The 13,969-nt window shown below is 45.9% G+C and overlaps 1 long non-coding RNA gene across 1 annotated transcript; it reads left to right on the top strand.

Moving 5' to 3' along the window:
- Positions 1–11,887: 11,887 nt before the first annotated feature.
- Positions 11,888–13,796, top strand: LOC142729740 (uncharacterized). The gene is made up of 3 exons (XR_012878452.1): positions 11,888–13,103; positions 13,352–13,400; positions 13,730–13,796. It is a non-coding gene; the product is annotated as an uncharacterized LOC142729740 (long non-coding RNA).
- The last annotated feature ends 173 nt before the right edge of the window (positions 13,797–13,969 follow it).

The raw sequence follows: 13,969 nt of genomic DNA on the forward strand, positions 1-13,969 counted from the left end.
CTCATGAGGGATCTCTTCTCCCTTGTGCTGACCAGCACTGATGCTGAGGAGGTTGATTTTCCCCCTACCTTCCCCAGCAGACTCTGCCGTGGGTTCTTTTATATACTGATTTACAGCCTGTGTGCTTCACTCCCTGCAGACTGCCATGTGTGCTCTTTATTTTCACCCTATACGAACAGCCTGTGTGATCTGCCCTTCCTGGATACTTTCCTCACTCTCTACACTCTGATCTGCCATGTACAACCTTCTTCTCCTCCTCCTCCCTACTGTTATATCTAACACTAAGAAAAGTGAGGGTGTAGAGCAAAGAAAGCAGGTGTCAGCACCCGTCCGCAATAACTTTTGCCTTACTGCGCTGGGTTTATAGGTTTGAATCCGACCAAGGACAACATTTGCATGGAGTTTGTATGTTCTTCCCGTGTTTGCGTGGGTTTCCTCCAGGCACTCCCGTTTCCTCCCACACTTCAAAATCATTAGGCTTATTTGGAATGTAGATTGTAAGCTCCAATGAGGACCGGGACCGATGTGAGTGATTACTATATACAACACTGTAGAATAAGTTGGCGCTATACAAATGAATAAAATACATGAATAAGCAGCAGGACAACCAGCTATGTAAAGGAGTTAAACAGACTCTACAGCAGCAAAATGGTAGGGTTTTTAACGGACTCTTTTGAGAGTTGTTTAATTTTTTATCTAGGAAGCAAATCAATTATAAAATTTCATTGCAAAGGTGTCCAAAGCCTTTAATTGAAAGCCTAGATCAGAATTCCGTGTTTATTCGGGCATATGGATGTCATTGAGATGGGACTCCCGGTCAGGCCCCTCCACTAGGAGCCAGAGCAGAGAGCCACTGCACAGAGCGGTTTTGTGCAAGTGACATTGCCCAAATAAGTACTCTAGCCCTGGGTAAGCTCCTGACGTAAAGAGAACCTGTCACCTGCCCATACAGGTGCAGCATGTAATGGGAAGGGGTGCGCAAACCCTGGGGCACTTTACATTTTTTTCCTTTCCTCCTCTGTTATTTAGATATTGGTACCATTTATATTTAAATAACCCCCTGAATGGTCAATGGGGCGTGTATTTGGCAAGGGGGCGTGTAACGTTGCCGCTACGGACCGTGCCACAGCAAGAGCTGGAGTGAGGATAGAGCGCGCGTACATGTGTGCGTGCATGCACACTTTCACACTCTCTCTTAAAGTTCTCGCCAGACAAACGACAAGACTGATCTCTTGTCTGCCGTGAGCGAGTGTGCTTAGCACGGAGCTGCGTGCGTGCGCTCGCACACTCCTCTCTCCAGCTCTTGCTATGGCACTGTCCGTAGCTGATTGGACAGTGTCACAGCGATGTTACACGCCCCCTTGCCAATTACACACCCAATTGACAGTTCAGGGGGTTATTTAAAAATCGGGTGCCAAATATAATGCCACCAATATCTAAATAACGGAGGATAGGAAAAAAAAAATTTTTTTCAGAGTGCACCGAGAAAACGAAAAATCACTGTTAACGTGACACTTCCTCTTCTATCCGCCCCTAGAACGATATGTCCTTTCTCTTGTGTCTTCTGTGGCTCTTTCAGGAACGCTCCCTTATGCGAATGTCACAGGTCATGTGACGCATCGTCCACAAGAAGTCACAGGAGGAGTAGCCTTTAGGATGCAGGCAAATAAAGTTTGTGCTCAGATGAAAAGCCAGCAGAGGAAGGGATATTTACAAAACGGCAGGGGTCGGTGAAAACTCAGACGGGGGAGGGAATAGCAGATGATGGGGAATCATGGGAAACTGAGGGACCACCTAATTCAGAGTAACAGGGAATGTAAACAATGGCCCAGTGGGAATTACCATTATTTGCAGAAACTTTCACAGAAAACTACTCGTGAGGAACATGTGAGTATTTTTTAGTCTAATGCAGGTTTTTTTTTATTGAAGTCCGATAACCCCTTCAATGTTAACTTTTGTCGGACATCAGGCTGTAAAATTTCATTTATACTTGTAAACCTGAGATGATGGGTGTAGTAAACGTAAACCTAATGTACAAGATTTTACATCCTTCTCATAAAATATATAATATATACACGTTTTTGTACAGAGCCTGTAGACTTGTACAGCTAGTTACACAGCCAAGGTATTGGTACTCTACACGCACAACTCTATATCACCTGGGCAGAAGAGTATGAAGCCAGAGGCCAGTGGCGTAACTACCGCCGTAGCAGCAGTAGTGGCTGCTACGGGGCCCGCGGCATGAGGGGGCCCGTGTCGCCCGCCGGCACGGTCCCCCACCATGGCCGGAGGCTCCGCTAGCAGCCGCTGTGGCTGCTACAGCGGGACGCCACTGAACACTACGGCAGAGCAGGGAGGTATCTCCCCGCTCTGCCATTAACTGGTTCCCGACCGCTGGCTGTATTTTTACGGCCAGCGGTCAGGGTCCTTAAAACCCGAGCCATAGACTTTCTACGGCTCGGGTTTTAACTTGCTGCCCGCGCGATCGGGCAGCTGAATGTCGGGTCTCCGGCTGTCAGTGACTGCCGGGGACCCTGAGGAGAGGATAGAAGCAGCTTTCGCTCCTTCTGTCTTCTCTGATCACTTGTACACAGCGCTGAATGCGTGCTGTGTACAGGAATAGAGACAGCAGCAGCGCCGCTGTCTCTATTCCTCCCGGTGATCATGTGACTGGTCACATGATCGCCGGGTGCCGTTAGTGGCAGACTGCTGCTGGGTCTTACTAGACCGAGCACAGCCCTATTAGTGACAATCGTCACTATGAGAGGGCTGATTTCCCCTGTAACTGGGGCTGCTGTGCAGCTCCAGTTACAGTGGAAAAACATGGTGTAAAAGAAAGAAAAAAAATATGTAAAGTTCCCCAAAGGTCTTCTTTGACCATTGGGGGACAGACCATAGTAATAAAAAAATAATAAAGTAAAGTGCAAAAAAAATGTAAATAATAAATACACATAAAATACCCACCCAAAAAAAAAAACAGTTCCCCCCCGCCCATCATTGCTGTAACGCTAGCGCTGACCCAATTAACCTAATATAGACATGTAATATATTAAAATTTACGGTAGACAATGACGATCACAAATAAAAGGTCTATTTTAGGGTAAAACTATGTTATTACCAAAAAAAAAATAGCTGAAATGTAAAAAAGCTTATTTTTTTACTATTATTTTCAAACTTTATGAATAAAAATTCTAAAATAGCAAAAAAGGTGTGTATAAAAACGATAAAAATTAAACCTGCATTGTCTATGGAAAAAACATCGCAAAAATCACGTCGTTCGCAAAAACAAATAAAAAAGTTATAGCCATTTAACGAACACGTGCTAAAAAGGGCTAAACGGTGTCTGGTCCTGAAGGCGCAAAATAGAGCAAAAGACATGTATCCCCTATCCACAGGATAGGGGATACATGTGTTATCGCTGGAATTGATAGGGAGAACGGGGGACTGAAAGTCCGCTGAAGTTCTCCATCACAAACCTCGGACTTCCGGGTTCTGTGTCGGCAGCTCCGTAGAAATAAATGGAGCGCCGGTCGCGCTTGTGCGCATGCGTGACCAGCGCTCCTTTCATTTTTATTGAGCTGCGCAGACGCCGGAAGTCAAAGGTTTTTCATGGAGAAGTTCAGGGGACTTTCAGTCCCCCGTTCTCCCTATCGCTGTCAGCGATCACTCTTGTATCCCCTATCCTGTGGAGATCCTGTGGAGAGGGGATACATGTATTTTGTAGGACACACTGTAGGTCGCATTTTTTTGGGAGGGGGGACGCTGTATGGCGTTCCCTACAGGGGGGGGGGAACGCTGTATGGCGTTCCCTACAGGGGGGGGGGGTGGCTGTATGGCGTTCCCTACAGGGGGGGAGCTGTATGGCGTTCCCTACAGGGGGGCTGTATGGCGTTCTCTACAGGGGGGGGCTGTATGGCGTTCTCTACAAAGGGGGCTGTATGGCGTTCCCTACAGGGGGGGCTGTATGGCGTTTTCTGCAGGGGGGCTGTATGGCGTTATCTAAAGGGGGCTGTATGGCATTATCTACAGGGGGGCTGTATGGCGTTCTCTACAGGGGGATGTATGGCGCTATCTACAAAGGGGGGGCTGTATGGCGTTATCTACAGGGGGGGCTGTAAAAAAGGCACTATCTACAAGAGGGGGGGGTTGTGTGACACCCAGGAGAGGGGGGGCCCCAGTCAAAAGTTTGCTATGGGTCCCAGTCTTTCCTAGTTACGCCCCTGATCGTGTTCTTTACTTGCTCTTATTAAGCCTTGCCAGGGGTGCAAAGATGCAGACCTGAGGGCCTACATTAGTCCTCCAAGCTGCAATGACGACCATTGGCACCCCACAATCGCAGGGGGGCAATGGGCCGTCAGAGATGGCCACCCCCATCTTTCTAATGGCTTAGTTACCGCAGTTACTATTGACCTCAGCATCTAAGGGGTTAAACGAGTGGGATCGTAGTAATCTACGATTTCGCTCGTCGCAGTGAACTGTCAGTTGTAACATACAACCAACACCAGCAAATTATGGAGTGAGCTCAGTCCGTGACCCCACTCCATACTTCCCTCCTGGCCTACACCGTATATATACACGTTGGTTGTCGTGGAAGGGTTATGCTGCAATAAAGCAGATCTTCCCTTACAAAAACTAATGACGTTTTGGCAACCAAAGGTGCCCCCCTCAGCATCAGAGCCCCATAGCAGCTTCTATGGCTACTAGGGCTATAGTTATGTCCATGTACAGGGGGAAGATTTGACAGTAACACTACAGGTGATGTATTATCACAGTATACATCTAGTATTTGGATAAAATAGAATGACCTACCAGTCCCCAGACATTAGTATATACGGGTCACTAAGCAAATCATGGTGGTTCCAAGTACCAGGCTCAGGACCAACACCTAGAAGAGGAGGAGAGAGAATAAGGAGGTTAAAACGTGGCCAGGTGCGGTGGATTCACTGCTTGTACACAATGCATCTTAAAGGGTTTATGCGGGGACTAAAAATTATTAGCAGTGTTCTCACTGCATTATGTGATGTCACAGTTTGTGGGTATGTGGACCCACCAGGCCGCACCGCCATAGCAGCGAGGCAGCTGGCAAAATAACAGGGAACCCCAGAAATAGAAAAGTCCCGCACAAGGGTACCAGGATAGTCCAGACAGTGGCCGCAGCTCTGGCACGGATGGAGGTAGGTAACACAGGACGTGGCGGATGACACAGGTGCAGTAGACACGACTCCAACTAGTAGGCACAGGAACAAGAACACAGTACGGGATACAGGAACGGGTAACAGGGCACGGGTAACAACTGGAACGGGAAACAGTAAGGGACCATTTGAAAGACAGACTTGGGGTATACTAACAATGCTCAGGCAAGGATCAGATGGGTTGGGCCCTTCTTATAGTCCAGGAAATCATGTGTGTTGATGATGGTGATTTCCTACATGTGCGTGCACTGGCCCTTTAAGAGAGGGCACGAGCGTGCGCGCGCACCCTACGGGACAGAGCAGATCGTAGCAGAAGTGAGCGCTGGCGTCTCCTGGGATCCAGATTCAGATCCATGGCTGCGGGCGTCAGGTGAGTGGACCCGATGGCCCTGGACGCTACAGTATCCCCCCCTCTTACGCCCCCTCTTCTTGGGACTAGAGCGAGAGAGGAACTTCTTAACAAGAGCAGAGGCATCAAGGTTCTCCTCCGGCTCCCAGGACCTCTCCTCAGGACCAAACCCGCTCCAGTCTACCAAATAGAAAGTCCTTCCTCCTACCCTCTTGCAGTCCAGGATCTCCCTCACCTCGAACACATCAGAAGAACTGCTGGGAGCAGTTGTGGAACAGGAAGTCTTGCTGTAGCAGTTCAGGACCACTGGTTTCAGGAGGGACACATGAAAGGAGTTGGGGATTCTGAAGGTAGGAGGCAGCCGCAGTTTATAGGAGACATGGTTAATCTGTTGCCGAATCTCAAAAGGACCGAGAAACCTGGGAGCAAACTTGTATGAAGGCACCCTCAAACGAATGTTCCATGAGGACAGCGAGACTTTGGTACCTGGAAGATACTGCGGCGGCTCTCTTCTTGTATCCGCTTTTCGCTTCATGCCCGGGTCTGTTGCCAGATTTACAGGAAGTCCCCAAATGCAGAGTCAGCAGCGGGTATCTGAGAAGTAGTAGACACTGGAAGAGGGACTCTAGGATGTTGACCGTATACAATGTAAAACGGAGTGGAAGTGGTGGACTCGCTTGTGTGGTTGTTGTACGAGAACTCGGCCCATGGAAGAAGTTGTACCCAGTTATCATGCTGTAAGGAAATGAAGTGACGGAGATAATTCTCCATGATCTGGTTGATCCTCTCGACTTGTCCATTGGACTGGGGGTGATAGACTGTGGAAAAGTCCAATATCACATCCAGGAGTTTACAGAGAGCCCTCCAGAACCTCGAGGTAAACTGAAACCCCCGATCGGACACAATGTGAAGGGCAAGCCATGCAAGCGGTAGATGTGCTGGATGAAGAGATTCGCCATTCGGGGAACAGAAGGTAGGCCGGTCAGCGGGATAAATTGTGCCATCTTCGAGAACCGGTCCACCACCACCCAGACAGTGTTGCATCCTGCTGAGGGAGGAAGGTCAGTGACAAAGTCCATCACAATGTGCTGCAAGGTGGCATTGGGTATAGGCACAGGTTGATGGAGGCCGGCAGGCTTGGAGTTAGTAACCTTGTTAGAAGCACACACCGTGCAAGAAGAGACAAAGTCCACAACATCCTTGGGCAGCATGGGCCACCAAAAGTGACGAGCAATCAGGTCTCGGGTTTTACGAACACCAGGGTGCCCAGCCAGTTTAGAACTGTGTCCCCATCGGAGAATTCTTCTCCTGCCTGCTCATCGAACAAAAGTCCTCCCCGGAGGGATGTCTCTAACCTGCAAAGGATTGGCAGTGATAATGCAGGACGGGTCTATGATAGTTTGAAGAGACTCCACCGTGTCATCCGTTTCAAATGACCTGGACAGGGCATCGGCCCTCACATTCTTGTCAGCGGGACATAGTGGAGCACAAATTGTAAACGGGTGAAGAACAGCGGCCACCTGGCTTGAAAGGGATTTAGTTGTTGAGCGGACTGAAGGTAGGTGAGGTTCATGTGGTCGGTGTAGATTAGGATGTGGTGAGCTGCGCCCTCCAGCAGATGTCTCCACTTCTCCAGAGCCAATTTGATGGCCAGTAGCTCCTGATCCCCAACAGAGTAAATGCGCTCTGCAGAAGAAAAAAGTCTCGAGTAGTAGCCACATACTACTGCCTTTCCTTTGGGGCTCCTCTGGAACAGAAGTGCGCCTGCACCAACATAAGAGGCGTCCACCTCCAAAGAAAACTGTATATATAAGTCAGGATTATAGAGGATTGAGGCAGAAGTAAAGGCTTTTTTGAGACTAAAAAATGTGGACTCTGCCTCTGGGGTCCACACCTTGGCGTTCACACCGTTCTTGGTAAGGGTGGAAATAGGAGATGTCAGTGATGAGACGTTTGAGATAAACTGCCGGTAGAAATTGGCAAATCCCAGGAAACGCTGTATGGACCTCAGACCTTGAGGACGTGGCCACTCCAGGACAGCTCTCACTTTCTCAGGATCCATCTTGAGACCTTGATCCTATATGATGTAGCCCAGGAAGTGCAGAGAACTCCTCTCAAAGACGCACTACTCCAGCTTGGCGTATAAATGTTTCTCCCTTAATCGTAGTAGAACTTGACGGACATGCCTCCGATGAGTCGTCGGATCTGGGGAGAAAATCAAAATATCATCGAGATAAACAACAACACAGATATAGAGGAGATCTCGGAAGATATCATTAACGAGTTCCTGAAACACTGCAGGAGCGTTACACAGTCCGAAGGGCATCACTACGTATTCGTAGTGCCCGTCACGGGTGTTAAATGCCGTCTTCCATTCGTCGTCACCCTGGCGGACCGGAGCGGAAGTGAGATGGGGACCAGCGCTCACAGATCCATGGCTGTGGGCGTCAGGAGGTGAGTGGAACCGACGGCCCGCGGCCATAGATGCTACATGTGAGTAAACTCGCTAATATACATTCCCGTCCCCCTTGGTGCTGTTTCTGAGATTTTCATAGATTTTTATAGCGCTGATGAGGAACCGGAAGTCTAGTTGTACAGTCTTCTTTGGTGACGACACGACTCTTCGTCATGTGATCGGCCCCGCTGTACTCTATGTACTCGCTGTACTACTGCTCCTGCAGTATACGGAGCACAGCGCCGCTCTCTGAGAGGTTCCTCTGAGAGGTTCCTGTTGTTTCTCCTTTGCTTTATCCAATGCTAAAAACGAATAATGTTTTTTTTTTTTTAAATGCAAGCCCCTCAGTTGGAGTCACTGGGACCCAACACTAGAATTTAATCTGATTTGACAGATTATGGCACCATTTTCTATGGGGAACTTAAGGTGGTTATTTTGGTATTCCCATACTGTTTTTTGACACAGACCACCTATCTAAACATTGCTACAGACAAATCCACCTCTTCATGGTAAAGGTATTCTCTAATGCCAGTGCTGTCTTACAGCAGGATAATGCCCCCGCCACACTGCAAAAATCGTTCAGGACTGATGTGAGGAACATGACAAAGAGTTCAAGGTGTTGACCTGGCCTCCATATTCTTAATTCAATCGATCATCTGTGAGATGTGCTGGAAAAACAAATCCAATCCATATAGACCCCTACTCACAACTTACAGGACTTAACCCCTTAATGACGAAGCCTAGGTTGGGCCTTAAGGATCAGAGCCCATTTGTCTATTCTGACATGTGTCACTTTATGTGGTAATAACTTTGGAATGCCTTTATTTATCCAAGTGATTCTGAGACTGTTTTCTGGTGACACATTGAACTTTATGTTAGTGGTAAAATTTGGTTGATACATTCAGTGAAAAACAGAAAAAATTACAGAAAATGTGGTGTAAGGCATATGTTTATACCACACAAAATAGTTATTAATTAACAATTTGTTTTTTTAAATAAAGGATTTAATATTGAAAAAAGGTTTTTTATACAACTGTTTTTTTTTTTGTCTCACTAGGTGACTTGAAGTCAGGAATCCCTGATCGCTATTCTAATACACTGCACTACATGCGTAGTCCAGTGTAAAAGTGCTGTCAGTTACTCACTGACAGCAAACCTAAGGCAGGACAAACTAGGCTTCCGTAGATGACAAACCCGGAGGCCATTGTTAGGCCTCCTGTTGCAGTAACATGATGGAATAGAACGTCAAGGAGCAGGAAGGGGTTAAAGGATCTGCTAACGTCTTGGTGCCAGATACCACAGGACACTTTTAACCCCTTAGTGACCAGCCCATTTTAGGCCCTAATGACCAAGCTATTTTATTCGTTTTTCTATAGTCGCATTCAAAGAGCTATAACGTTTTTATTTTTTCGTCTACATAGCTGTTTGAGGACTTGTTTTTTGCGGGATTAGTTGTGCTTTTTAATAGCACCATTTTTGGGTAGATATAATTTTTATATTAACTTTTATTAACCCTTTTGGGGGGGATTATAAAAAAAAACTGAAATTCCGCCATTGTTCTATGCGTTTTTAAATTGACGCCGTTCACTGTGCGACGTAAATAACTTGTTACCTTTATTCTATGGGTCGGTACGATTACGGCGATACCACATATGTAGAGGTTTTTTTATGTTTTACGACTTTTGCACAATAAAAACACTTTTGAACTAAAATTATTTGCTTTTGCATCGTCGCTTTCCAAGAGCCGTAATTTTTTTATTTTTCCATCAATGTAGTGATTTTTTGGGCTTGTTTTCTGCAGGACAAGACGTAGTTTTGAATGGTACTGTTTTGGGGTGCATGGGACTTATTGATTCATTTTTATTATGACTTTTTTGGGGGGCAATGGAAAAAAAATGCAATTTCGCCATGGTTTTTTGCGGTTTTTTTTTTACGCTGTTCACTTTGCGGTTTAAATTACATATTTACATTATTAATGGAGTCATTACGGTCGCGGCGATACCACATATGTGTACTTTTTTTTTTTTTTTACACTTTTACTAAATAAAACCACTTTTTATGGAAAAAAATGATTTTATTTATTTTTTTACTGTACTTTTTATTAATAATCTTTATTTCACTTTGATTACTTATTTTATTAGTCCCACTAGGGGACTTTACTGTGCGATATTCCGATCGCTGCTATAATGCTCTGGTATACTTCGTATACAAGAGCATTATTGCCTGTCAGTGTAAATCTGACAGGCAATCTGTTAGGACGTGCCTCCGGCGCGTCCTAACAGGCATATGTCCAGGGCAGACCTGGGGGCTTTTATCAGGCCCCCGGCTGCCATGACACCCCATCGGAGACCCGCGATTTCATTCGCGGGCCGCCGATGGGTGACAGAGGGAGCGTACTCCCTCTGTAAACAAAGTTAAATGCCGCGGTCGCTATTGACGGCGGCATTTAACGGGTTAAACGGCCGCGATCGAAGTAAACTTCGATCGCGGGCATTGGAGCAGGAGCTCAGCTGTCATTAGACAGCAGAGCCCCGGCTCCTGCCTGCACGGGAGACCCGTGCAGGACTTAGACTAGGCTGACGTGAAAAGGCGTCAGCCTAGCCTAAAGCCCATTAGTGACCGACGTAAAAAGGCGTATTAGTGGTCACTAAGGGGTTAAAGATCTTCTGAAATCCATGTCCCAACGGGTCAGAGCTATTATGGCAGCACGAGGAGGACTACACAAGGCAGGTGGTTTTAATGTTATGTCTGGATGGTGTATATGTTAGTAATTAATTTCTATTCATTTGTACATTGATGGAAATTAGGGTATGTTCACACGCAAACTCAAAAATATCTGAAAATACAGAGCTGTTTTCAAGGTTTTCAGCGTTTTTACGGCCGTTTTTGGAGCTGTTTTTAATATTGTCTAGGAAAAACGGCTCCAAAAGCGGCCCAAGAAGTGACTTGCACTTCTTTTGTGAACATACCCTAAAAAAAGAGTAACTTTTCTGTGCTTTTTATTTTTACAATTTATATCAATCACCCTAAATATTGTAATCTTGGGGCCTACATTGCTCCTATGTAAACATGGGAACGCCACCATTCTCACCAGTTTTAAGGCGTAATGTAAGTCTTAGGCCAAAACGTAGTAGTAGTCGAAACGCCAATCCAACCGAGATGGAATATGAAATATCCAAGATAGAAGGGAGTCCCAGGCATAAAATAAGATAAGATAACTTTATTAATCCCCGAAGGGAAATGCCAGTATCACATAAATGGATTCTGGGAAACGGCATCAGGGATATTTTATTATTAGGTCTCTGTGCAGATTTAGATTCTGGCGTCCAAGGTGAAGATGATGAAGAAGACTAGGTGGTACTGTAGACAAAACAAAAAATAATCAGACCAGACGATAATCACTCAGCAATATACTGGTGCCGAAGCTCCAGCCATGATTTCACAAAAATACTATAGATGTCAGTGATCATACCTGTACTGCTGGTGTTTCTTCTGTACCACAGCTGTTGGTACTTCTCTCCTCCTCTTTCTTTGAAAGGCATGGACGCGGCACAAGGGACAGCGTGGATTTGTCGGGATCCAATGTGCAATACAAGGCAGATGGAATATGTGAGAACATGGCAGAACGGTGACTTGCTCTCCAATCTCATAGTCCTCTAGGCATATAGTGCAGGACTGGATGTCTTCGTTTTCAGTAAAGGTTCGAGATGGGAGTCTATCAATCTGCCTGCCTCTCCTGCCTCGCCGACGTTGTCTTCTCTGCACAGGTCTGCTGTCTGTGGTCTCTGTTGTCGACTGTTGGTTGGGAAGCAGCTGACTGGTGCTTGGTGTTGGCTCCACCAGCCTGTTAGATGTTTGCTGAGGAGATCTGATTCCTTCTCTGGACGGCTGCAGGTTTGGTAGCGGCTCACTGGTGCTGGGGTCTTGTGTTGGTTCCTCCAGCCTTTCGGATCTCTCCTGAGTAGCTGATGGAGTAGACCCAGGCTGGAATTCTCCAGGAATTCTGAGCTCGGTCTCACTATTAATACGATGGCCACTTGTCGTTTCAGACTGTTCTATTGGCTCAGGTCGTAATGGGGACCGGCTTCTGTCCGCTCCTTCTTGCTGCAACCTACGGCGCGGTGGAACTTGACCACGTCTTCGTCTCCTGTCGGGGACATTGTCATGGTCTTCATCCTGCTCCACACTCTGACGCCTTTGTGAGAGATAAATCAGACAGTATCACACATGATAGGATTAGATACAATGACTCAGCAGACAGTATCACACATGATAGGATTAGATACAATGACTCAGCAGACAGTATCACACATGATAGGATTAGATACAATGACTCAGCAGACAGTATCTCACATGATAGGATTAGATACAATGACTCAGCAGACAGTATCACACATGATAGGATTAGAGATAGGGCCCAGCAGACAGTATCACACATGATAGGATTAGATACAGTGGCTCAGCAGACAGTATCACACATGATAGGATTAGATACAGTGGCTGAGCAGACAGTATCACACATGATAGGATTAGATACAGTGGCTCAGCAGACAGTATCACACATGATTGGATTAGATACACAGCTCAGCAGACAGTATCACACATGATAGGAGTAGATACAGTGGCTCAGAAGGAAGTATCAAACATGATAGGATTAGATACACAGCTCAGCAGACAGTATCACAGATTGTAAGAAGAGATACAGCCGCACACTGACACCTCATACAAGATCTATGGGAGCTATAGGACCGCCAAGCGCTGCACTGCCCAGATTATGGCTCTGCATGGTCTGTACTTGTGCACTGTTATTCCTTATGGGTTATAGATCATGTGACCTGAGGCACCAATCACAGGCCACAAACTTGAAGGTACCGTATGCAATTGGCGTCCCGAACAGTTAATTATTCAACTCAGAATTTTGGATCTTTTTAGATTTAAAAAAATATATATATTTTTGGACATTCACTATTAATACGTATGGAAAGTTGCAGGATTTTGGGTCTTTATCAGATCGGGGAATACATCTCTTTTTTGTGTTTCAGATTGTGATTTGCATTCTACAGTTCAGGACGGGTACAGGATGGCAGCGGGCAGCAGATCTCTGGAGGTCAGTGGCTTCATTGTCCTGTTTTTTCCTTCCCTGTGATGGACATGTAGCAGGAGACTTGGATCCAGCAGGAGAGGTCCATGTGGCCGGCTGTCCACTCAGACAAGTAGCGGCTTATTGAGTAAGAGCCCCGGACAGGTAACAATTCCACAAATCACCGGCTGCTCATTTGTAAAACTGACTACTTGTCCTACTGTCCATTCCTGAGGAGGGATAAGAGGTCACTTACTGGATTCTCTTCTCTTTAGGACATCTATCGGCAGCAGGAATCCGCTTTTGGACTTGGACCCTTCATAAGTGAGTTTTTTTTAATAATTAGACTTTACCACAAGAAAGTGATTGATAGATGATCTCAAAATACAGTAAAATTCCTTTGTATCTGATAATCCCGAAAATTTGGTAATTTAGCACAAAACTGTACTATAATGTGGAAGACTGAAGAGAGAGATCCAGTAAGGAAATTGAAGATTGAAACTAAGATTTCTATACTTTTCTATGCCCGTCCAATAATCCAGAATATTTTAAAATAAAGCACCTTTCATGTCCCATTGATGACAGATTAAAGGAATATTTTTGTTATGTTATGTTATGACTGATCCCATTATCTGGTTGTTTTCTCTCTTCAGCTTACCCCAGCACCACGGAGGAGAGAGATCTACAGCGCCTCATCTACTGCACGAAATTCTTACCATCCCCAATCTTCAAGATGGAGGTCAGTGATCATACTGGTTATTATGTTCTCTCTATAACAGATTTGTCCATATTCTTTCTATAGATGGAAAAATGTTATTGGAACGTTTCAATAGACAATTGACTGAATATTTTATCTTCTTAGCGCCTCATGCCAACGAACCGCGAAGCTCAGA

The sequence above is a fragment of the Rhinoderma darwinii genome, unplaced genomic scaffold (genome assembly GCF_050947455.1).
Source record: "Rhinoderma darwinii isolate aRhiDar2 unplaced genomic scaffold, aRhiDar2.hap1 Scaffold_734, whole genome shotgun sequence".
NCBI lineage: Eukaryota > Metazoa > Chordata > Amphibia > Anura > Rhinodermatidae > Rhinoderma > Rhinoderma darwinii.